We start from the raw sequence: 27638 nt of genomic DNA on the forward strand, positions 1-27638 counted from the left end.
AAATTAAATATGAAGTGGTTTAAACATTGGATACGCCTATGGATGACAGTTTCGCCATCCAGCAGCCATATTATATCACGTGATTTGGAATGCCTAAAGGCAAGGTTAATAGATTAGGGCGTAGGTTGTCTCATAACTGTAGACCAATCAAAGGCTGGCTTTTTAAAGGCGGGAATACGTCATCCGTACGACAATTTTAAAATTGTTATAAGAGTCAATGCTAATAAAAGGTTCAAAAACTTAGGTTTTGCAATATATTTTGAGATTTTCTTGGGTATAGGTATATTTAAGTGGTTCTTATATTGGTAATTATATCAATTTTTCCCTTAAAAATCAATAGTCTGCTAACAAAAAACTAGAATTCATTTAACACTTATTATGTGTGTTTTAAATGGAGAAAACAATTTAATTAGCACAAAAATCCAAAAAAATAGAAGAAAAAGTTTAAAATCAAAAATACTAATATGTAGGTACTTACTTATTATGTTTTTCGTGGAATGTGCAGCACTTTTATCATTTTTGGTGGTATGCAACAACAAAAGAACGAATAATATAAATAATTTATTATTAGGTTAAAATATAAAAAAGACGTAACATAATATTAACATATTCAGACACGAGGAAATGTTTGCTACCTATTTTCTTATGTTTAGAGGCCCATTTATCTTGTAACATTTTATTATCCATTATTGTTTGATAATTTAAGGTATTTGGGAAATGTCCAAAAACATTATTTTGTTTCCATCTGGTTCAGGAATTTTGGAGTTGCTTTTACATATAGCTATGCTACAAATGTTACCACCACTCATCTAAAAAATGTTTTATTATTATAACATACAAAACTACATATTATTATGTGTAATATTATAATTGTTAAACTAACCTTACACGGTTACGAAAACACACTTCACAAGTCATTACTGTCTTTGTATAGGACCCAAATAAGTAATTATAGTAATATAGTCCTTATATGCTTAAAAACTCAACAAATATTAAACAAATAAACGATATTATAAGAAAATTCCACAAAAATATGCGGAAATATAACCACATACAACTGTCAAACTTGACTTTGTCGTACGAGTGACGTAGGCATTCCCCTCCCTCTCGCTTCCGCCCACATAGTTATGAGATAACCTAACCCCTATCTATGAACCTTGGCCTAAAGGTTTGTTCCAACATGAACTTTTGGACGGTCCAGAAACCGTCACGAAACTACTTGTACCGTTTGTTGTGCGCATGTTCGTAATTGTATCGCCCAGTTATCGTCCCATGACGGTAATCATATATTTGTCATTTTTATTGGTGACAGCTTGTGTGCTTTTAGTCGATCAAAGGCTCAAAAACTTTAAAGAATTAAGTCCTAGTGCGCAAGTCAGTCCAACCAGCACATTATGCATTTGCCCGATTACTGAAATGATCATCACGAAACCGTCACCGAAAGATCACAATTCTTGTTGGAACAGTGGGAAGGACGATCCGATGACGATCATATTTTTGTTGGAACGGATTTTATTTACTGCGCAGGAGCATTACCGTTTCGTGACGGTTCTCGGTCGTGTTGGAACAAACCTTAATTTAGCGCTGTGTCTAGGTACACGCTAACGTGTACGCAAATAAAAAAGTTAGGTACACGCGAATTAAACTTCATCAAGCAAGTGACGTCATTATGTGTTTAGTGATATGTTTAGTGTTTGTTTGATAGAAAAATATTTGTTATTAGGGGAAGGGAAGCAGAACTATTCAGATGTTCAAACTTAATTATTGTAATATATCAACCCAGTAAGCACAATTACGTACATAAGACATACTAAGTACGTACTGATGGGACATAAAGTACGTACAATGTACGTACTTTGCTGTACGAAGTACGTACTTAATACGTACATAAGACGTACATTTTCCAAATTATGGTACGTACCTAGTACGTACTGAATATACGTACCTAATACGTACTGACGGTACGTACCTAGTACGTATTGACGGTACGTACCTAGTAGATACATATTGAAGGTATGTACGTAGTACATACTACCCTAATAGCACACGACGTCCAATGGACGTCCAAAATAGGTCCATTTTTGGTCCTAACGTCCATGGACTATAAATGGACGTCCTTTGGACGTCCCACGTTGGACGTCCTTCGGAAGGAATAAATATGGACGTCCTTTGGACGTCCGACTTTGGACGTCCTTCGGACGGAATAAAAATGGACGTCCTTTGGACGTCCGACTTTGGACGTCCTTCGGAAGGAATAAATATGGACGTCCTTTGGACGTCCGACGTTGGACGTCCTTCGGACGGAATAAAAATGGACGTCCTTTGGACGTCCGACGTTGGACGTCCTTCGGATGGAATAAATATGAACGTCCTTTGGACGTCCATATACTGGACGAAATACGGACGTTTTATGAACGCTTCCCTAATAGCACACGACGTCCAAAATAGGTCCATTTTTGGTCCTAACGTCCATGGACTATAAATGGACGTTCTTTGGACGTCCGGCGTTGGACGTCCTTCGGTGGACTAAATATGTACGTCCTTCGGACGTCCGACGTTGGACGTCCTTCGGTGGACTAAATATGTACGTCCTTCGGACGTCCGATGTTGGACGTCCTTCGGGTGGAATAAATATGAACGTCCTTTGGACGTCCGTACTGGACGAAATACGGACGTTTGCTGATCGTCTATATTGGACATATTATACGAATTACGGGATAAAATAGCAAAATAATTCAATAAAATATTTTATGTTAATAAAATAGTTTACATCGAAAAGATAATTATATTTAATTCAAAATTGCACAGTTTAATATTCTAAACATGTTTTTGTTTTTTTTTGTAAAGTGTGAAAATCTTATTTGTAAATTATTTGTTACAATGTTTTATTATTCTAGTTACCAAGATCACATAAGTTTGCTAATTAATTCTAGTAAGCAAAAATATAATTTTTATCAATGTATCCGTACTACAAATGAATCTTAAGAGCATCTTTTTGAAGTTGAATATACGTGCTCAAAATAGGTCCAATCTTAGTCCTAATGTCTATGGACTATAAATGGATGTCCTTTGGACGTCCGACGTTAGACGTACTTCGGGTGGAATAAATATGAATACGGTGGACTAAATATGTACGTCCTTCGGACGTCCGATGGTGGACGTCCGATGGTGGAATAAATACGAACGTCCTTTGGACGTCCGTACTGGACGAAATACGGACTTTTTGTGGACGTCTGAAAATCACCCCCACTACTTGGTTCCTCTGTTGACAAAACTATAACGATAGGCGATAGATTTTCGATTCACCCACCGATATCAGTATCAGTTCGAAGTTGGAGAGTTGATCTCTCAGTCGTTGTCGTCGTTAGGGCTCCGCGTAGAGTTTTATTCATTAACCACTGATTTTCATAATGTAAGAAATTATATTATATACGAATTAAAGTGTAATATACTTATACATATACTATATATTACGTAAAACTATGAAGACGCTGTTTCACAACATAACACAGAGTCCGACCGCCTCATCGGGCCATTTAGAGCATCAATGCATAAGTCCATCCAATGGATTATTATGTGCCCCTTTGACATAGGCGCACAACATTTTAATCTACCACCCTGAGGATTCCTGCTCCTGGAGATTTTCTGAAGTGCCGAAACAGTCTATGTTCCTGATTCCTCGATCAGATGAGAAGTTTTCGGAGCCATCAACCCCAGACAGCTACTGGAGCTCCACGTTGCAGCCAGTCACTTCTTGGTAAGTGAACGCCAAAGAGGAAGCATTCAGACTCTGCTGCTACCACCGTCTGGACATAGCCTATCGATTCCTGATGGCCTAGAGGACAAACTCGCCGATAATGGTGGACAAAACCACCAGCCAGGACAACTGGTATCCAAACATTGGTATTATTTACGTTTTTTATTACATTTACATATTTTTTCATGCTCTTTGATATATTTCTTATGCTTTCTGGTATATTTTTCATACATTTTTCAATCTTATGGGTGTTTGGTAAAGAATGGGCCATAGCTTAACCTTGGATTACTGAGCTTAAAATAGGTCGATTTAAGCTAACTTACTTTAGTACGAAAGATGATAATAACCGAAATACAGGGTGTCAAATTTAAACTTTTATTTTATTCTTGATTATTTCCTGGGCAATACATCATTTTTGGTGTTGAATTTAGATTTCTTGTCCCAAAAAACCCCCGCTTACCAAATTTCGTGATATTATCCCATGCTTGTTAGGAAATATTCAAGAATAAATAAAATAAAAGTTTAAATTTGACACCTTGTATTTCGGTTATTATCAACTTTAGTACTAATGTAAGTTAACTTAAATCGACCTATTTTACCCTCCGAAATCTAAGGTTAATCTATGGCCTATTCTTTACCAAACACTCTGTATAAGTACATAATTGCATTCTAGCCAATCTTTTTGATTTTCTATAAAGTATAGACTTCCTTGAATTTTTACTGCAATGTAACTTCTTGGATTTGAATTTAAAATTTATTGTTAAAGGAAATTTCCGCTAGCTCGGTGGCCCCTTTGTTCGTCTTACTACTTACCTCTACCCAACGGTTCTTTTGTCAAACAGATTGGGTTGGTATGTACCTGGTAAGCAAAAGGTATTTATCTCAGTATTTTATAATCTATTTATAATATTGAAATATCTAAGCGAAGGCGGATGAAAAAAAATTAGACAAAAGTTGAATGATTATTATAATATTATAATATAATATTACACTATATAATAAGTATACATAGATAGAATATTTTCTTTTTAAGAAATTGTCCATTATCTCCAAATGAGCAAGGTGTCGATTTGAAATATATGTATAATATACAGCCCATTACGCACCACCTTAAAAATTGAGCATTTTTGATGTCTCGAATTTCCTAAACCAGTTGTCCCATCTAGGTGATTTTTTTTATAATATCCTCCTTAAGGTGATACAGTAGCGATCAACAGGTAGCAAAAACGCGTTCCAAGATTGCGGCTGTAATTTTGAATATTTTTTCGAGATATTTGGCACACGTATTCGTAATATAATAAAGAATGGCGGTACAGAGCCCAATTTGAAAAATATATTAATATGTGGAAATTACTCTGTAATTAAATACAATATTAAAAAAACAAGCCTGTACCGCCATTAAGAAGAACAAAAAATACACTTTCTTCAAATAAACTTTTTTATGCGATGCCTAGATTTTGTGTCATTTTGGAACTACTAAAATTTTTTATTTCATTAGTAGTTCCAAAATGACACAAAATCTAGGCATCGGATAAAAAAGTTTATTTAAAGAAAGTGTATTTTTTTGTTCTTCTTAATGGCGGTACAGGCTCGTTTTTTTAATATTGTATTTAATTACAGAGTAATTTTCACATATTATTATATTTTTCAAATTGGGGTCTGTACCGCCATTCTTTATTATATTACGAATGCGTGTGCCAAATATCTCAAAAAAATATTCAAAATTACAGCCGCAATCTTGGAACGCGTTTTCGCTACCTGTTGCTCGCTACTGTTTCCTCTTAAGCTTGTCATGCACGGGGAGCTATATACTGTAATATATATTATATCACATCGCTCTCTATAGTAATGAGTGAGCCTGCACACACGGAACCATTAGTTCCGTGTGCCACATCAATGAGGGTTGTTTGTCTCGTTAATTTATTGACTAATACGAGATCTGGTCTATTATGCGCCACTGTTTGGTCTGTGAGCACAGTGGGGTCCCAGTATAGCTTGTAGTTGCCATCCTCAAGCATACTCTCAGGGACGTATTGATAATATGGGAGATGGTCGGTTTGGAGATATGGGTTTATTATTATTATTATTATTAATTATTATTGTAGTACCATTTAAACACAACGTTTTAAAAACTTTTTTGCCTGTTATTGCTTTTTCGAAAAGTTAATTTTTATCGAAATATTTTGAATATTTGTCAAATCCACCACATATTTGTATATGGTTAAGTACCATTATGGAGACTTGGTAATATTATGCAAACTTATTTATGCTTTACATTTTTAGGTATATTTTGAACCATATTAAAAAAGAAGCCAGATCTCGATAAAACGTGCCTTATCGAAAAAAATACAAAGAGGCAAAAAAGTTTTAAAAACATTCTGTTTAACTAATGGTACCTCAGTAATAGTTTAATTGGAACGTACACATTCAAAATTACTGAATAGAGAATTGAAAACCCTTTCAACTGAGGTGCCACACAACCCCTATTCCCATTTAAAAAAATCATTGATTACGTCATCACGCTCAGATGGATGACATCACTAGTATGAAATATATGTCAAAAAGTTGTAATTTAAACACAAAAATCGACCTGTTTCCGGATTTTTCTCTATAGTCGTCCATTTTAGAGAAAATTAATTTATTCCATAATTTAGGACCTCTCTGTATATATTATATCACATCGCTCTCTATAGTAATGAGTGAGCCTGCACATATGGAACCATTTGTTTCCTGTCTGCAGGCTCACTCATTACTATAGAGAGCGATATGATATAATATACATATATTACAGCATAGCTCCCTGTGCATGACAAGCTTAAGGAGGTAACCTATAGCCTAGGCTATAATATTATAAAAAAATCACTTAGATGGGACAACAGGTTTAGGAAATACGAGACATCAAAAATACCCCATATTTAAGGTGGTGCGTTAATTTCTTGGAGAAGTGTATTGTAATTTAATGTAAATAATGTAATATCCAATAATTGTAATTTAATATAAGATGTAATATAAGTTTCTTAAAAAATATATTTTTTATTTCCCACAATACATTCTTCACAGGTCTAAATATCAACTATAGACGTCCACCGAACGTCCTCCCAGGACGTTAGATGGATGTTCGGCAGCAAGACATTGGACCAAACTGGGACGCCCTATGAAGGCCCAAGTCCAGTCCACCGAACGTCCCCTTGGACGTTAGGTGGACCTCCATTGGACGTTTGGCAAAGTGGAATTTGGACCAAAATTGGACGTCCTGTTAAGGTCCAATTCACGTCCCCTAGGACGTCCGATTAAGGTCCGATTTACGTCCGATTAAGGTCCAATTTACGTCCAATTAAGGTCCCATTTACGTCCGATTAAGGTCCAATTTACGTCCGATTAAAGTCCAATTTACGTCCGATTAAGGTCCAACTTACGTCCGATTAAGGTCCAATTTACGTCCGATTAAGGTCCAACTTACGTCCGATTAAGGTTCAATTTACGTCCGATTAAGGTCCAAGTTACGTCCGATTAAGGTCCAATTTACGTCCGATTAAGGTCCAATTTACGTCCGATTAAGGTCTAATTTACGTCCGATTAAAGTCCAATTTACGTCCGATTAAGGTCCAATTTACGTCCGATTAAGGTCCAATTTACGTCCGATTAAGGTCCAATTTACGTCCGATTGAGGTCCAATTTACGTCCGATTAAGGTCCAATTTACGTCCGGTTAAGGTACAATTTACGTCCGATTAAGGTCCAATTTACGTCCCCTAGGACGTCCGATTAAGGTCCAATTTACGTCCGATTAAGGTCCAATATACGTCCCCTCGGACCTTAGATGGACGTCCAATGGACGTTCGGTAGCGCGACATTTGGACCAAAATAGGACGTATAAAGGACGTTCCTCGGACGAAAACGGACGTCCAATGGACGTCCCTAAAGTACGTGAAGGACGTCCAATGGACGTCCATTGGACGTCCTTGTGCTATTAGGGTATACAGTGATGAGCACACTAATAACCGACAAAATAACGCAAAAGATGGAAAACATATTAAGTTGTGAGATAAAAAGAGATTAACCTAGTGAAGGTGTTAAATTTAGCGATAGTAACTTGTAGATTGACATTATATTGATTGTTTCCTACCTTTAGACGTATCGGACGATTTTGAGAAATGCCACTGTCACAGTGACAGTTTTAGTTGACATACTCCTCTGATACGTCTAAAGGTGGGAAACGATCAATATAATATCATAATTTATATGTTACTATCGCTAATTTTAACAACTCTACTAGTTTTATTTCTTTTTATCTCACAATTTAATATGTTTTCCATCTTTTGCGCTATGTTGCCGGTTATTAGCGCGCTCATCACTGTATATACATACTATACACACTTATGATGATTTATGTAAATAAAAGTAAATATAGGTGAATATATCTTTATTATTTAAAAAAAAAATAAATTCAATTTTTATTCTAATTCCTTTTCCTTGAAAGTTTTTAAGCGATCCCCAGCTCTCCTCAACCATCGTCCAATTTCTTGCTCCGCCACCTTCTTATCACTACATTTTTGACTTTTTATTGCAGCTTCTATAAAGAAAGAAGTATCAAATTATAAAATTGGATACTTTTGATAAAGAATATTTTATCACAACCATCATCAACTGAAGCATTAATTAACCCATGGAAATACACCCATATAAATAATACTGCTAAATGTATGTCTGCCTTGTGTGTCTCCGAAAATCAATGCATTTTTGCAACTGCTCTAAATATTTAGAAATTTAGAAGTGGGTTGTTTTTTACAATAATTTTAAAAAATCTGTTTTAAGACTGATGTCCCTCTAGTACGATTAAATGCTTTATTTTAAGCCCAATAAATTATAGTTAACTGTATAGTACATATCTTTGTTACATAATGCATTTAATTACAGTCAAATGTAGTTTAAATACAGTCAAATTTATGCAGTGCGCAAATGAAAATTCTTCGTGTCAGGAAAACAAATCCTATTAGTGTAAACCCTTTCAATGTCACATTTACTGCAAGACATGTAACCAGAATGACCTTTAGTACATGTAATGTATGCTTTAGCAGGAGCATCACAAATAAAACCTTTAATTTTAATAAAATAAGTTCTACTTTCATATTTCATACCATTATTAATTATTTCTATGGCATCTTCTACAAATTTTTCTAAAAATAAATTAGAATCTTTGGTTTTCTCATAACCGTGATATATACCAACTATATCAACTGGCCCCTGTTTCGGATATAAACTGCATAAAATTGGATACACTTGACTGGATGAACTTTTTGAAAGTGGAAGACCATCTATATTAATTAAAATTTCTACAGTATCAAGACACTCTTCTCCAGAATATTGAGACAGTAGTTTTTGCAAACAATTTCTCAATCCAAAATGAATATAGTGACCTGAGTTTATTGGTTGTAGAATAGTTTTCCTTGGAGTGTGTAACAGAGTTCTAGCATCTCGGAGTAATTCAGGATGATATGGTTTTAAAATATTTAACAGGTCATTAATAGCCACATGTGTAATATTATGTTTACAGCACCATTCTGATTAGCTACTGGTAAGACTTTTAATATATGTAGTATCCTCCGTAGTATCACTAATACATTTTTCATCTTCTAATAATATATTCTCATATTCAAAACAGAGTGTGTCTGAAAGAGAGTGTGGTAATGGATGATGTTCTAAATTTTCAAAAACATCCATTGAATTATCATTAGTGTCTGTCATATCCATAGTTTTATTATCTAAACTAGTATTTCACTTTTCACTGAAATATTAAAACTAGATATTTTGTGCACATTCATTTCCTTAAATCGTTTCAATTGCTTTGTAGCATTTTTGTAATGTTTACTATTTGATGACATGTCTAAAATTGACAATAGATACCTAAATGATGAATTAATTGTTAAAATTACCTTTTTATTCACCAATATGAAAAAAAATTCATATTTGAAGTACAAAAACAAGCAAAACTTATGACTCTTAAAGTTTGCCAAATGGTTTGGTTTTAAATATACTTATTTTTTATTTAATTTAATTTTATTTATCTAACTTCCTCGCCCACAAAATACATTTTTCAGTATGACTATAATAAGTTAAAAAACACTCACCTCAATAAGATAACAGGAAACCACACTAAGCTCCAACACCAAAAATAAGTAAAAAAAAATCTAAATGAAACTGTCTTGCAATGAATTATCACATCAAAACTGTACTCGAGCACTCGAGGTGGAAGGAAAGTTCCTAACCAAATAAATTAGGTTAGGTTAACATAACCTGACATTAGCTCTTCTTTCTCTTGGTACATACTTAGACGTAATAGTACGTACTTAGTACGTACTCTTCTGTACGTACTGGTATGTACCCCAGTGTACGTACTTAAAACGTACATTTTACATCATGTACGTACAGTACCAAAATTGTACGTACTCAAAACGTACTGTGCTGTTTGGGAATGTGTATATAAAAGCATATGTATTCAGGTAGGCAAAATAAATATTTAGTTGACATGACATATACAAAACACTGTTAAAATAATTTTTATACATAAGTTAGTTATACCAGTTTATAAACCAATGCTGTTGTGTTTATTTTTATTTATACAGGGAGTTGAACTTGTTACGATTTTCATAGATAATTGGTTATAACTTTGTGAATACCCTGTATAACATATTAAACCTTTATATTTTTGTGATGGAGAAGTTAAGAAGATTTCGAACATAAAATAAAATATAGGGTGTTCCATTTAAAAAACATAAGTTTGGTCTGCCACTATGGTATCGAACGCCCTGTAACATTCTAGCTAATTTTATAATATGAAGCTCAAAGTTTGCAACAATTTTTGTTACTAACTTTTATTGCTATCTATTACTGTAGCGGATCTACTGAGCTTTATCACACTAATCAATTGTCCTGTATATTTTATCTTAATACTTCTGCTGCCCTTAATTACGAATTTTTGTCTCTTATCTTTTTCATACTGTTTTAGAATGTTGTTAAACTCATTAATAGAACTAAATAATTGTCCACACTCCATAGTTAATTAAAAAAAAGACTAAACAAATAAAAAATAAGAAAACTCTTTACTATTTAATCAATATTAAAGGGTAAACACAACGTGATTAGTGATTAGACAAATTCTAACCACACTCTGACACTCACCATACCAGATATTTTTAAATACCACAGCATACACGCAGCTCAAATTAGCGTGTACCAAAAAAACCCAGTCAGAGTGCACGCTAAATAGTGACGTCACTGATTTGATGACATTTAAGCTTGTACCTAACTTTTTTATTTGCGTACACGTTAGCGTGTACCTAGACACAGCGTAAATTTAGCCATATTTTAGCACGCTGTGTCTAGGTACACGCTAACGTGTACGCAAATAAAAAAGTTAAGTCAAAGAATACATATCTATCAAAGAATACATATCACTTGGTTAGGTACTTACACGCGAATTAAACTTCATCAAGTCATTGACGTCATTATTTAGCGTGCGCAGTGACTTTATATTTTGGCAAGTTTAACAAAATAATCCCATAAAGGCCGCGTCCCACCATCAAATAATTTGATCAAACTTGACAGTTAAGGCCGCGTCTCACCATCAAATAATTTGATCAAACAGTTTGAGCAAACTTGACGTACGAGAGGAAGTACGTCAAAGTGACGTCACAATTGCAGTTTGTTGAAATTCTAAAAATCGGTGTTCTCACGATCAGTCTAGTTTGATCAAATTTTCTGTATTAAGAGTTGTCTAACTTGTTTGAACTTAATCTAATCCACAAATGAAAATTGAAAATGAAATGAAAAGGCTGGAGTGAGGAGTGCTGAAGGGAGTTGTGACTTTACTTTGTTGTCAAGTACTAAGTAGGGCACCTATTACCACTGTTCGAGCATATCAGGCAGAAAAAATAGAAAAGAAAGAATGTAGGCTAGCTGGACTTTTTCCATGAAATGAAAGCCCTAATAAAAACTAAATTGTGTACAAGAAGACATTGCGAAAAATACATCTATGAGTGAAAGCATCAACAGTGCGAACAGGTACGAATCAAAGATTGAATTAACAGTAGTTAATCAATTAAATTAACCTATGTATTTATATTTAAACAATATTGTTCTTTACAGATTAATTGTTGCTTTACGCTATGTAGGCACAGGGCTCACATTAAAAAGGGTAAGCTTTTCCACGACAATTGCATATAATTTTTCTAAATTAGCAATAAATTTAATAGCAAATGGCAGTTTTCACATTGTCTAGAAGCTATGGATGGAAACATGGTGAACTTTCAACCTCTCAGAAGGGATACTATAGAAATTATAAAGGAACTGACAGCCATTACTTTTTGCTGTATTATATTATGCAGATGGTCAATTTCTTATTGCAGATATAAGAAGAAATGATCCAAATATATCAGATTTGAATTTCAGATTTTTTAATAGCTATTGGTGCAGTTAGCAACATTCGGCTGTGAATAAGTTTAAAATGTAAATTATTTTAGTGCGTTTTTAGTTAAACCTTATTGTATATTTGAAGATTTACAATTATTATTACACTGATAATTAATATAATTAGTTTTATTAATATTATGAGTGGCCAAAATAAATAAAAATAAAACAAGTGTTTTATTTCGAATAACAAACCAGAAACAATCCTACTACTAGTGCAGTGATGTTAAAAAGGGATTTAAAAATGGTGTGCTGTATTTTTAAACTGGATATCAAGTAAATGATATATGTCATATCAACAAAGTTATTTCCTAGTGCTAATGGCACAGCTCAAGATGGACTACCAAGATCAAAATCAACAGATGCCAGGTTTATCCACACAAATGCAATCAATTATCCCACAATATTTATCACAACCAAATCCTTAGCCTTTCAACCTAAACCTAGTAGGTAGTTGGTACATATATATCAAAACCCACAAGCATTCCAACACTTGGACGAATAATAAGCCCCAAACTCTGTCTCTGAATTGTAGAAGGTAGAAAGTAACAAACCAAAAAGCAATCAGAAGTCCTGATGAGAAAAAATCTAGAAAACAAACAAGAGTAACCATTGGCTACAAAAGCTGCTGTACATAAATAACTTGTTTAGTATGCACGCTAAAGAAAGCAAAGAAGGAAGGAAAGATCAACAAAACAATTTTAATATGTAGCGAAGCCACCACTGATATACAGTGTCTCACAGCTTAAATGATGCAGTCACTACTCAATAGGGCTTTTCATCAATTGTCATTTGTTTCGAGCTTCCGTAATATGTTGTATAATATTAATATACAGGGATTATTCAACATATGACAGAGAGAAAAAGGTATATTAGTTTAAAAAGCCCTAAAGGGCTACAAACATGTGAACAAAACGTTTTCGCTCTGTAATAAGAGCATCATCAGCATAGTTAAGAGGTGGCAGGCAACAATATAACATAATGACCTAATTACCTTTTGACCCACTTACAACGTGTGGGAGTCATATGTTGCTTTAGGGCCGTATCCTTAGGAATTTCTATCCATCCTTTGGATTTTTCAAATGTAGTTATATATATATAAGACTTTTGTCTCCTTTTTAAAGGGCTTTGACCTTTGTATTTTTTTTTTTTGGTTGGCTCACCATGTTCTTGTAACACTGATGATGCTCTTGTTACAGAGCGAAAATGTTTTGTTCACATGTTTGTAGCCCTTTAGGGCTTTTTAAACTATTATACCATTTACCAAGAAGAAAATTTTTTATTAAATTTCACTTGTAATTAATGGTATACAGCCAACTACAGGAAGTTCTTCCTTGTGGATTTTCAAAACATATTATATCGGGTTCATATTTGGTTGCTTTATAAGTGCTGAAATGTCATTAAAACACCAGCCCAGTCACCAGATTTGAATGTTATTGAAAATTTGTGACATTAAAAAATAACATAAATAGTACCCCAACTGTAACTGATAATAAAGAAGGATGTATAAAATATTAGCAATCATAGTTCACTGCCTTGTGTTTATTTTCTCATTCTTATTTAAAAGTTTGCTTTATCATTTTAGCTGACATCAAAATCATACATAAAATAATTCAAGGTATTTAAGTATGGTACATTAAAAACCCAAAACATATAGCTTGTGCTATGTTAGAAGACGTATAGTAACTTACTTTCAATATCAGTATGTAATTATTTTCTAATCAATATTGAGCTAGTGACTGCATCATTTCAGAATTTAAGCTGTGAGTCACTCTAGGTGTTGTAGTAATCAGAATCAGTAATATAATAATATTATTGTTCATAAAATAGGACTTTTCAACGCTTCTCATTTGTTTGAATATTAATTTATTTACTAAAAATTAAAATTCCATCATGTTACTTCCACTTCTTTTTTTTTTGGCTTGCATACAAGTGCATCTGCCAGCACATTTCTTTCGTGTTGCAGTTGTCTTGCTCTTAGCAATACTGCAGCACTCTAAAGACAAACAAGAAGATTCTACGCTTTTTTTTGACAATTACTTAATATGATAGGTTATGTTTCGGCTAACGGATTTTAGTATTTTATTTCCTGTTTCTTTATTCTTAAATATTAAAATCATTTCTTTAGACGTTCATAATATCTAACAAATTTATACGTATAGAAATATACCCTGTGATGAGAGATGTTAGTTTAGACAAATAGAACAACATAGGGATAAAACTCTTCTCGCTCCGGGGTAACGGCAGAGCTTTCACAACCCGAAATGTTACCTCGGTTAGACTAGAACCCAGGAAAGGATAGGATAAAGAAATATGGGACAATTGAGTTTGTATTTCACAAATTGACCTTGTTAATATTTAAATGAGTAACAATTAATTTTAGTTGATCAAAAGTTAGATTGCAAAGAATATCTTGTAATAGGAGCTTTCGTAACGTTCGGTTGTGTGACAGTTCAGTGTGGAAGTGATAATTCAAAAAAAAACGCAGGCGACAAAAACAAAATAGGAACTACATAATAGAGGTAACTAACAAATTTCCTATCTGTTGAATTCCTAAATTTCCTGTACTTTCTTTGAATAAAATAAATTATACATTATCTAGTTAGGTAAAAAAGAGACAGCTTTGCATTACACGGTTAATTATGGGGGATACTACCGGGGGGGCTAACCCCCCCGGTGATGAGGAGATGTTAGATAATATAGAAAACACTGAAAATAATAGTAGTTTAAAGAATACACCATTACTTGATAGCAATGCTAATTCAATCACTAATAATAACAATGAAATAAAAAAAGGAAAAAAACATTTCTATTATCAGTACACTGATACCGGTCCCTTTGAGGTATTTATGGAGTCAAAAGGCGATAACGTCGGTAATTATAGTTTTTTGAAATTAGCAAAATACATAAATGACAAAAAAATCGAGAATGTACTTAAACTTAGCAAAAAAGGAAAAAACCGAATTAGCGTTGCTTTCAAGAAATGGGAGGATGCTAATAAATTTGTTTTAAATGACGTGGTCAGAAATGATGGATATGAATTGTTTATTCCGGCAAATAACGTAACATGTAGGGGAGTCGTTAATAATGTAGATACTAGTATATCGGATGCAGATCTAATCAAATTTTCGGGATTGGCTTCGGCCAACATTAAAGTACTAGAAATAAGACGATTTAAACGGAAGTCTAAATATGACACGGAGAAATATATTGATACAGAAACGGTCGCATTTACCTTTTCGGGAAAAGTAATCCCGAAGGAAGTGAATATATATGGGATCCCTTTTAGGGTAAAACCATACATGATACCAGTGGTTCAATGTTATCGGTGTTTTCTTTTTGGACACACAAAAAATCTTTGTAGAGGGGGAGAAAAATGCAAAAACTGCGCGGAAAAAATACATGAAGGGGATTGTTCGATGAAATGTTTACATTGTAATAGCAGCTTTCATATAAGTACCTATGAGGAGTGTCCAGAGTATGTGAGACAGCGGAATATTAAGGCTGTCATGTCTCTGGACAATCTTTCATACTACGAGGCATGCGAGAGATTTCCTTATGTTTCTACTAGAAAATCGCAAGAGAATAATATATTCAGAATGAGCCAGGAGGAATTCCCAACATTACATAAAACTCAAATAAATAATTTAGAGACAATTCCCATCAATATGCGATGGATAGAAAATGTAAAGAGTAACCCTGAACACCTGTTTAGTAGAAAAATGGAGAATAACTCAAACAAAAATAAAAGAAAGGCTAATGAAACAAATAAGACATACAATAAAGAAGTACACAATCAATATTTATTATCTCCAAATGGGAGAAGCGAAGAGAGAGCTCGTGCAGTAAACAATGAGACTCCTGGATGTTCCCGTACAGAGCAACTAGAGAGGGACACAGAAAAAACACTGAATGCGATATTAAAAAAACTAGATTGGAAACATAAGGAACATATAATCAATTACTTGAACCAGCTATTTATACATGAAAGCTCATCGAACCAAAAGTTGCTAGATTTAGATGGATATCAAGAATCCACTTATTATCCAATGGAACATAAAAAGTTTAAGCAGTAACTATAACAGTCTGAAATATTTCATAAGCGAACATAGACCCAAATTAATTCTATTAAATGAAACTTGGCTAAAAAATAATCATCACTTCTATCTAAGAGGATATGAAATACATAGGTTGGATCGAGGGGATGGTTATGGTGGCCTAGCTACTGTGGTTCATAATAGTCTGGATCACAAAATAGTATATAGGTATAATAATAATGTTAGTAAAATTCAAATTTTAGCAATAAAAATAATAGATTGGGACATTACAGTTATTAACATTTATATCCATCCTAGGGCAAAAATAAATTTAAATAGTTGGGTTGGACGCATAAATAAAATCAGGGGAAATAAAATTTTAATGGGGGATATGAATGCACATAATGCACTTTGGGGAAGTCAAGTGTCTGTTAATGTTAATGGAAGAATAATTGCTGAATCCTTAGAGGATTTGGATCTAGTTTGCTGCAATGATGGGAGACCCACGCGGATTACCCTACCTGGACAGAATGCCTCAGCGGTAGACCTAACACTAATTTCCTCGGAAATTGCAAATATATGCCAATGGGATGTGTTAGAGGATTCTGGAGGCAGTGATCATTTTCCAACTTCTTGCAAAATCGCAATTGTAAATGAAAATATAGTAACACAAAAAAGTCATAAAAGAAATACAAAGAATGTCAATTGGGAGAATTATGCTTCAAAAATGGAAGACTTGATGAAGAATGGGTGTGAAGACTATAATTCATTTACACAAATTATGGAAATGGTGAGTGATGAGGAAATACCTCTCTTGAAAACAGAAAAATCTATAAGAAAAAAGAAAAGCCCTCCCTGGTGGGATAAGGAATGCTCTAATTTAATAAAAACAAGAAAAGAAAAAATTAAAAAATATAAGGAAGAAGCAAGCAATGAAAATTATATTGAAATCAAAAAAATATTTGCATACAGTAAAAAAATATTTAAAACAAAAAAAAGAAATAGCTTCAAAAGCTTTTGCAATGGATTGACAAGGGACACTCCTCTATCTGAAATATGGCGAACAGTTAAGCTATTCTCCACATATCAAAATGCTGTAATCCCTGCTAAACTTCCCAACAAAAACATAGCTCAGAACATATTAAATAATTTGGCAATTGACATAACAGATCCTGAGTTCATGGTTACCCTAACTAACGAGGATGTGGAGGACATTTCAAGGCAAGAAATAATAAGTGTCATAAATAAAAAGGATAAGGCTACTGGCTTAGATCTTGTAACATATAGCATGATAAACAGACTTCCCCTGGTGGCGCTAGATACATTGTCAAAAATATTTAATCAAATAGTTAAAAGAAACACAGGTTTTCCACAAGAATGGAAAAACACCCTTGTCATTCCCTTTTTAAAACCCAATAGAGACCCTTTATGTGAGGATAATTATAGAAACATAGCTCTAGAGTCATGTGTAGGCAAAATTTTGCAAAATATAATTAAATTAAGAATAGAACAAATAACGGAAAAAAAATCGATACTAAGCCCTAAGCAGTTAGGTTTCAGAAGAAACAAAGGGTGCAACGATAACTTAGCTTTAACAATTAATTATATTAGAACTGGATTTAGTAAAAATTTAAATACAATTGGAATTTTTTTGGATATCAGTAGGGCATATGATACAGTCAATATATATTTGCTATATAAATACTTATTAAAGTATGACATCCCAATAACTTATGCAAACTTGATCTTGCAATTTTTGCTCAACAGAAATATCTACGTTAAAGACAAATCAAATAATATATTAGGCCCAATGCAAGCATCCACTGGATTGCCTCAAGGGTCTCCACTCAGTCCAATATTATTTAATCTCTATACTAGATCCCTACATGATTTAATAAACCATGAGATGGAGTGTTTTCAATATGCAGATGATTTTGTAATTCTGGTGCAAGGATCTGATATATACAAGCTAATTAATTCCTTAAATACCCATATAATAAATTTACAGGAGTGGTTTGAGAAACACAACTTTAAAATTTCAGCACACAAATCAAAAGCAATAATATTTAGAAAAAGAAGTCAGGCTTATAACTTCCCACATTTGATATATCAAAATATGGAAATTCCATGGAAAAATGAAATAAAGTATCTGGGATTTCATTTACAGTGCAATTTGAATATGACAATTCAAATTAACGACATGATAACTAAAGCAAACAAAGGAATAAATGTCATGAGAGCAATTTGTGGTACAAAATGGGGAGCTGACCCGAACATTCTTTTGAGTTTATACAAAGGAATAGTTAGATCTCATTTAGATTACGCAGCCAATCTTTTAAACCCCTGCAGTAAAAGTTTGATGATGAGGTTGGAACAAGTACAGAATGTTGCCTTGAGAATCGTAACGGGTTGTCTACGTTCTACACCCATCTTAATATTGCAAGCAGAATGTTCAGTAACAACGTTACAAGTTAGAAGGGAGATACTAGCACATAAATATATACTCAAACAAATGCCGGAAAAAAACAATATCATAGTAAAGAGTCTAAATAAGCTAAACGAAGCAATAAATGCAAACAATAGATTCTGGAGGAACAAGGTCATACCTGATTACTCACTAGCATATACAAATATACTCAAAAAAACAAAAAACATAATTAGATATAAAATCAATCCTATATATGAGGTAGAAAGAAAAACTCTTCTATACCCCATTACAATTAAAAGTCTAGAATTTGAAAAATATGAAATTGAATCGAACGAAAGGTTCATAGCTAAATATGGTGGAATATATAATAATCATACCCACGTATATACAGATGGATCAATAGACCCACAAACAAATCAATCGGGATTTGGAATTTACATCCCAAGCATCAATTATAAATATTCGTCACGACTCCATAACTACACACAAATCTGCACAACTGAAATAATAGCGGTATACAAAGCCATGTCGGTATGTATTGAAAAGGAAATCATGAAAGCAGTGATCTTTGTAGATTCAAAAAGTGCCTTATCCAAAATATCTAGTCACAAATGGGACCAAATGGATTATGTAACTATAATGACCAAAAAACTACTGGTAGATGCAAATAATATGGGATTTTCAATAGGATTAGAATGGGTACCGGGACATCAGGGGATTAAAGGCAACGAGGTGGCAGATAGCTTGGCCAATATTGGGAGAGAATTAAGAGTACCATATGATGTAAAAAACATCAGCACAGATATCTTTTGTGTTACAAAAAAGAACATCTTGACTCAATTTTACAATAACTGGTATTCCCAAATTAAAGGTAAATATCCGGACTATTATGGACTGCAGGATAGTTTCCCTATAAAACCTTGGTATAACAAATGTGGATATTTGGGTAGGAACAATATTACTAACCTTAATCGTTTACGAAGTGGACATTGCAAAACTCCTTGTTATCTCCACAAAATAGGCAAAACGGAAACACCGATATGCGAATGCGGTACTATGGGAACATTGGTACACATCATCTTTGAGTGCCCCATAAATAAACATAAAGATATGGATTTGTATCTAGAACTAATAAAAGCTGGAACAGACAGTCCAATATCTTTACAGAGCATTTTATATAAACCCTCGAATAAAGTTATTAAGATAATCAATAAATTTATCAAATTTTTTCAAGTAGATCTATAGAATTTTGAAAAAATAATAATAATAACAATAACAATAAATAAATACTTCAGAAAATACAGGGAATCTCCTAAAATGTCAAAAATTATATTTGTATCCTTAAAATCCTTAATCCTAACCGAAGGTAGCCAGCCCTAAACCTATGTGAAAATGTTTGGAAGCTACCCCCAAACGAGAAAAGTCTTAAGTTAACCTTAAATGTTGTAACACTTTTCCCCCTCTAGCTACAGAAAAACAAGAAGAAGGACAAGGACCACATAGGACCAAAAAAAAAAAAATAGATCTGAAGTTGACAGGACACCTGGTTGTGCATTGCCTTGAGCAAGACGCGCATAACCAATAACATGTACTGGGTAAATGATTAAAAAAAAATCGAAACCCAAAAAAAAGGAAGAAGAAGAAGAGAGAAGAATATCTTGTATATTAAAACTAACTGGGACCCCTAGTTTTTTTAGTTCATCTCTAAGATCAAACTGTGTACCTTTTCTTATGGGACATTGCAAAAGAATATGGTCTATATTCTCCTCTCTTCCACATTCACAGAATGGATGATCTTTTATTTTTAGTCGATATAGATGTGATCCTGTGCAACAGTGCCCTGTCCTCATCCTTATTATATTAGTCAGGTGTCTTCGGTCTATATAGGGAAATTTTTTAAACCAGGGTTTATCTGGAAATGAGGGTTGAATTCCAGAATACCATCTCCCTTTAGTCTGTGTCTGTGATTTCCAGCATATGTCATGTTCCCTCCTTATTTTACTTTTCAATATTGGCCAAACATCTGTGTAGTTTATTTTCATACTTTGTGGGACATTAAGTACTCTCCCAATATTTGCCAACTTATCAGCATATTCGTTTCCCTCTATTCCTGAGTGACCGGGGATCCAGCACAATTTATATTTTTTGTTATCTGAGTTTGCCTCTACTAATAGCTGTTTCGTTTCTAATGTGGTATGATCATTATTTGCATTTATGCCAACTTTTGTTAGTTTCTGTATAGCACTTCTGGAGTCAGTAAAGACAATACAATCAGTAATACCTCGATTCAGACATTCCTTTACCCCCTTGCCAATAGCCACTATTTCTGCTGTGCATATATTCAATGCTGATGGTAATCTAGATGAGTATGAATAGTTGATATTGGGAATGTATACACCGTAGCCTGTCTCTGCTTCCTTAGCATTCCCACTTTTTGATGCATCAGTATAGATAAATAGGTAGTTTTCACTTAATTTCTCTGTTGCTGCTTTGAATATCATATTTTGATGATGATCTGACTTGCTGATTTTTAATTGCACTGTGGGAAGTCGTGTGTATTGTATGTCCATGTTGAACGAGAAGCAGGGTATCACATTTGCTGTGTGAATTATACTTTTGTATGGTTCTAGTTGGTCAAGTGCCTCCACTAGGTATGGTCTCTCTCTTTGTTTCCAATATCCTATCTTATAAGTACACGCTTGTTTAATATCTTTGATTACCTTTAATATCGGATTATCTTGAATGCTGTACATTTTTGTCATAAATTTCGTTGCCAACCATTTTCTTCGAAATTCTAGTGCCATCTCTGCAGTTTCTGCCAGCAATGCTGTTGTAGGAGTTGACTTCATGCATCCGAGGATAACCCTTAGGGCTTGAAATTGTACTGTATCTAGCTTACGCAAGGTGTTTTTGTTTGATGGTTTTATGAATATGCTGCCGAAGTCCAAATGGGATCTCACCAGACCATAATATACCAGTAGTAAAGTGGCAGGGTCCCCACCCCACCAAACTTTCCCTATTGCCCTCATTACGTTAATACCTTTAATAGCCTTACTTCTTATGTTTTCTATGTGGGGGTTCCAGTTAAGGTTTTCTGTGAGGGTGACTCCTAAATATTTAATTTCTTTTTTACGAGGGATGATCTGCTGATCCATAACGATTTCTGGATATATGTAGCTATTACTAGTTTTTGCAAACCATACTACTTCACTCTTGTTTACTGAAATAGAGAAGCTGTGTTTCGCTAGCCATTCACTTATGTCTGCAAGAATTAAATTTGATCCTATTACTGCTTGGATTGGGTTTTGATGTTTGTTTAGCAGTACTAGATCATCTGCATATGACAATAAAATGCATTCCTCTGGTATTATTTCATAAATCGAATGTATATAGATGTTAAATAGTAACGGACTGAGTGGTGATCCTTGTGCTAAACCTTGTGTTGTAAAGGTCGGACCTATGAGATTTTCTTCCTCATCTTTGACATATATTTTCCTGTTATGAAGAAGCTTGAATGTAAGGTTAGTTAGTTCTATTGGGAGATTTAAATCTAACATTTTTTTATAAAGTATATAAATGTTTACATGATCATAGGCGGCTTTTATATCTAGGAAAATTCCCAACACACTTTTATTCTCTGAAAATGCTGCCTGAATATAAGATGTAAGAAAAGCAATATTAGTCTGAATTCCCATACCTTTTCTAAACCCTGATTGGAAGCTGTTGAATGTATGGTTATTTTCCAATATCCATTCCAGTCTGTTTTTAATAAAGTGTTCCATTATTTTGCCTACACATGATGAGAGGGCTATGGCTCTATAACTATCTACGAGTTGCGGATTTCTGGTAGGTTTGAGAAACGGGAGTATTATTTGTGTTTTCCAGCTCTCAGGAATCTCTTTTCCCTCTAGTGCCTTATTGTACATATGAAGTAAGCTTTTTAAGGCTGCCTCTGGTAAATATTTGATCATTGAATAAGTGATTGCATCAATGCCCGTTGCTGTGTCCTTTTTATTGTTTATACCTTGTTTCAGTTCACTCATGGAGAAAGGATTCTGGATGCTGTTGTTTGCCACTATCGTAAATTCTGGATCTATGTTGCATACTGATAGATTTGTTAAGATACTTTCACTGATTTGTGTGTTGGGTAGTTTTTTTTTATACCCCTGTTGTGAATTATAGAATTTTTTAACTGTACTCCATACGTAGCTCATATCAGAGTTTCTATTTAGCGTTGCACAGAACTTTCTAAAACTGTCTCTTTTTTTCTCCCTTAGAAACTTTTTTGTTGCTGCTATCATTTTTTTGGCGTGGACATAGTTTTCAACTGTGAATTGTGTCTTGAGCCTTAAAATTGCTTCTTTTCTGTCTCTTATTTTTTGTGAGCATTCCTGATCCCACCAGATGCATCCTATTCTTCTCTTTGTTCGATTTTTCATTGGAATAGTCATATTGGCTGCTCTCTCCATTGTTTGAATTAACTCTCTATATTCCAGCTGTTCTATATTTGCTGTTCGGTTTAATATGTCCTGGTACTCTTCCCAGTTGGCTCTTTTATAATTTTTCATTCCCCGATTGATGTTTTCCGGATTAATGTTTATGGAATTTTGTATAACTAGTTTTGTGGGGTAGTGGTCACTGAAGCCCAGGTCGTTTATTACTGTCCAATCACATTTGTGGGCTTGATTACTGGAGGTCATCGTCAGGTCTACTGCACTTCTCCTTTGTCCTGGTCTGGTGAGTCTTGTTGGAGTCCCATCGTTATGTATAAAAAAATTGTATTCATCAACAAATTCTTCTATATTGTTACCATTTGTGTCAGATATTTCACATCCCCAAGCAACATGATGGGCATTGAAATCTCCCAAGATGATGATCGGTCCTTGTAGCACCTTAATTAGGTTAGATAGTTTGTTTTTTGTTATTTTATTGGTGGGATGAGAGTATATATTTACTATATTATAATTTTGAATTTTAATTATTATTATTCTAAATTTGTTGGTTTCTAGGTTATTTCCACATTTTAAAATTTCGTACTTTAGATTTTTTTTAATTAGTGTTGCTATACTAGTACCTTCATTCATATCATTTCTGACTATATTATAGGTTTTAATGTTAAATTTATGTACCGGTTTTAGAAAGGTTTCATTGAGTAAAATGACATCTGGTTCCTCATCTCTGATTAGTGATATTAAATTACTAAAATTAGAGTTTACACTACGTATGTTCCATTGAATAATGTTAAGGTTTGTGTTATCCATTTTTATACTAATGTGTTAGTTACTTGCAGATGAGAACTGCATTTTTTGTTGATCTGATTATATAACTTGTTATTTTGATTACTTTTCTGGCCTATCCGAATCTTCCGAAGATTTGGACAACTCAAAGTATGTATTAATTAGATCCCTAATTTGACATTTATGTTCTATTGGTGTAATTAAAAATTTTTTATAATATTCTTCAACTCTGTTCAGATTATTTGACTCTATTGACTGTGTACCTGACCCAGCAGGATCTTCTTCTCTATCTATGTTTCTATATGGACTAGATTGAAAATTTTGAAATTGTGGCCTGTGTTCTGCCCTTTCCTGTCTTCCATTGGGGTATGATAATACTCTGTTATGTGCTGTTTTGTCAAAACTGACTCTCTTTGTTGGAGGAGAGGCGTTTGTCGTTGATGCATTTGCGTATGTTCTTTTTGACTTGACAATGTTACTGCTATTGATATAAGATCTTCTTTGATTTATCTGTATATGATTGTCCGATTGTTGCCCCTTGTTTTGTGGACTGGGGAATTCTGTTTGCAAGAATCTAAATGTTTGTGCTGTATTGGATGTATTAGGTACATATGACTTAGGGTGCAAAAAATTGGCCTCATAATGTGTTATATTTTCGTATACCATGGTCTTTTTAATGTTGCATTGCCTTTCATACTCGGGACATTTTCTGCTGGTAGCCTGGTGTTCTGTCGATTTGCAGAAGTAACAAGATATTCTACATGTCTGTTGTGCATTTTCTTCGGTTTCATGTGGGTTGCCACAGTTGTGACATTTTTTTATGCTTTTACACTGCATTTTTGTGTGTCCAAAAGCCAGGCAATTGAAACATTGGGTGACTCGTGGTATGTAGGGAATTAGCGGAATTGATAAGTAACATAATTTTATATTTCTAGGGATTATTACCCCTTCAAATGTTATTAAGATGGTCCCCGTTGGAGAGTACTCGATTGTTCCGTCTTCATTGGCTTTTTTCGTGGTAAATCTTTTTACATCTAATATCTTAAAAGGGCTTTCGCCCATATTTTTGATGTTTTCTTCTGTAAATATTGGGTTTATATTCCTAGCTATTGCTTTACAAGTTACCGAGTTTCTTGGTATATATATTTTGTATTTGTCATTTAGTTTATTATTTTTAACAAAGTTATTTGCTGCTGATGCAGATTGAAATATTATTCCTAATTTGTTTTTACCTTTTTCTTTAACCTCTAAAACATCTTTAAGTTTTAACTGAAAAATATCTTTAGCAATTTTTAGATGATTATAGCGACCTACAGCATGCCCTTTTTCAATTCCTTCAATAATTACAATAAATGGCCCTATAGCAGAATTATTATAACTTAAATTAGTTAAAAAAGTCTCCGTTTTATTATTTGTATCTTTTTGTTCGGTTTTTTTATTCGTATCCATTAAGTTCATATCAACATCTTGACTATTAAAACCAGCAAAACCTTCAAGGTCAGGAGGGACTTTCCCCCCGGAATCCTCGGTCATTATTAATTACCTTAAATATTTTATACTCTTATCTAAGCGTGTTAAATACAAATGAAATTTAAGAATATAAATGTAATATACCAATAATATTAAAAAAGAAAAGGTTTATTAACAGAGGAAAGGTTAGTAGATCTCACCACAGGTTTCAAATTTGCCTCCTGATGCGAATCACATCCGTCACCTTTCACTGCCACCGAAAGAATCCTCCATCATGTTATGTCTAACAGCTGATTGTCATTTGTCGAGTTTGAGCAAACTGACCTTGAATTATGCCTTGAATCAGATGTTCAGGATGTGACGTCACTAACTTTCACTTTGTGTCACTAACTGTCAAGTTTGATCAAATAACTGTCAATTATGTTGACGGGGCCTAGGCCCCGTCTCACCATCAAATAATTGACAGTTATTTGATCAAACTTGACAGTTAGTGACACAAAGTGAAAGTTAGTGACGTCACATCCTGAACATCTGATTCAAGGCATAATTCAAGGTCAGTTTGCTCAAACTCGACAAATGACAATCAGCTGTTAGACATAACATGATGGAATTTTAATTTTTTAGTAAATAAATTAATATTCAAACAAATTTTTTTTTTTTTTTTTTTATTATCTCCCTTTATTGACAATCAGATATAAAACAAACATCTATAAGTCAATTTGTTGGTCTTACATTAAATTAAATTATTGTAAATGTGGTGACGTGGAGAGGTAAACATCCAGCGATGTTTCCTCAGTTACCTCTTAGGTCGGAGGGCCAGCTTCTTCTTAGTCTTCTATTGTGGACAGGTTGCAGTAGTGGATGAAGTAGTGGATTAGGATGGTCTTCTAGTTTGTTGTGGTGTTTTCTGTTGTTTTCTCGGATGACTTCGGTTCAGGGCCGGCCCTAGGGTTTGCGGCGCCCTAGGCGAAAACAAATTTTGCGCCCTCATTACAGTTGAAAAAGTTCAACTAGCACTTTACCGGGACACGGTATTTCAACTCTGTGTTATGTTAATAATTTAATTTAATTTAATAAACCTTTGATTAATGACGGATATATAAATAAAATAACTGCTATTTTACATAACACAAACTTTAATTTCATAAAAAGCAAATGTAATTACATAAGACGTACTTTAACCAAAGGCATATGGGTTTAATGGGTCAAAGTTGAATTCTGTACATATAATTTTCATCATAAAAAACGGAGACTCAAAGTTAGTCTACAAATCTTTTATAACACTGTCTTAAACAATACACTGACTAACATATTGCAATATTGTTTGCTATTGGATTACTGTTCTATTAACTTCGGACTGAAAGTCACTTTTAAATACAGATTAGAAATTAACAGTATTTCTTGGCTAAAAACTAAAGTCCTAAGGGCACTTTTCTTGCTTTCTGCTTAGCAAATTCTTGAATGAGAACTTTTAAGTCTACTTGTCTTGCTCTCTCACTTTCAATAGATATTGTCGCCAGACCTACAAGTCTCTCCTGGCACATTGTACTGCGGAGATAGGTTTTAATTAATTTAAGTTTGGAAAAACTCCGTTCTGCACTAGCTACAGAAAGTGGCATCGTAAGCAAAATACGAAGTGCTACACATATGTTAGGAAATCCATTCTCAAGGTTGTGTTGGTAAATGTAGTTTAGGACTTCTTCAGGGCTTGATATAGAGTCGATGAGATGATGAGAAATTGCTTTCAATTCAGAACACAGTCCTACAGCATCAATATCAGATTCAATTAAACGTCCATCTTTTTGAATTCCTAATGATTTTTCTAAGTTGTTGCACATCGACTTAACCTCAGATGTAGTCTTGTTTTTAAGATCAGTAATGTTGTATAAAAATCCAAAGACACCAGATACTGTATTTAACTGGGAAAATCTTTCTTTTACCGCATTAGCAGCCGTGTCTAAAAGAGCAAAATAAAATTGAATCTTGAAACTTTCTGACGGGTCACTGGCAACATTTGCTGATTCATCTGTTGATTCATAATCAAACATTTTCTTCTTTTTTCTTATTCGGACCTTCTCCCTCTCAAAAATTGGTTCTATTCCAACTTCTTCTGCTACTTCCTTAGCATCAACCAGAACTCTCTGAAACTGTACATCACTTCTGGCTGTAACCAAAAACTCTTCGGTTTTTTTTTCAGGTGACTAACTGCTTTCTGGAGACTCAAATCCTTTTCTTGTAGTATCT

At 33.8% G+C, this 27638-nt stretch overlaps 3 long non-coding RNA genes across 3 annotated transcripts; 1 reads left to right on the forward strand and 2 right to left on the reverse strand.

Moving 5' to 3' along the window:
• Positions 1-548: 548 nt before the first annotated feature.
• LOC126893372 (uncharacterized) lies at positions 549-1161 on the reverse strand. The gene is made up of 2 exons (XR_007701155.1): positions 884-1161; positions 549-809 (listed from the first exon to the last, which is right to left on the reverse strand). It is a non-coding gene; the product is annotated as an uncharacterized LOC126893372 (long non-coding RNA).
• A 7003-nt stretch (positions 1162-8164) lies between these two features.
• Positions 8165-11367, reverse strand: LOC126893374 (uncharacterized). The gene is made up of 2 exons (XR_007701157.1): positions 9885-11367; positions 8165-8329 (listed from the first exon to the last, which is right to left on the reverse strand). It is a non-coding gene; the product is annotated as an uncharacterized LOC126893374 (long non-coding RNA).
• A 2772-nt stretch (positions 11368-14139) lies between these two features.
• LOC126893373 (uncharacterized) lies at positions 14140-20272 on the forward strand. The gene is made up of 2 exons (XR_007701156.1): positions 14140-14744; positions 20154-20272. It is a non-coding gene; the product is annotated as an uncharacterized LOC126893373 (long non-coding RNA).
• The last annotated feature ends 7366 nt before the right edge of the window (positions 20273-27638 follow it).

The sequence above is a fragment of the Diabrotica virgifera genome, chromosome 10 (genome assembly GCF_917563875.1).
Source record: "Diabrotica virgifera virgifera chromosome 10, PGI_DIABVI_V3a".
NCBI lineage: Eukaryota > Metazoa > Arthropoda > Insecta > Coleoptera > Chrysomelidae > Diabrotica > Diabrotica virgifera.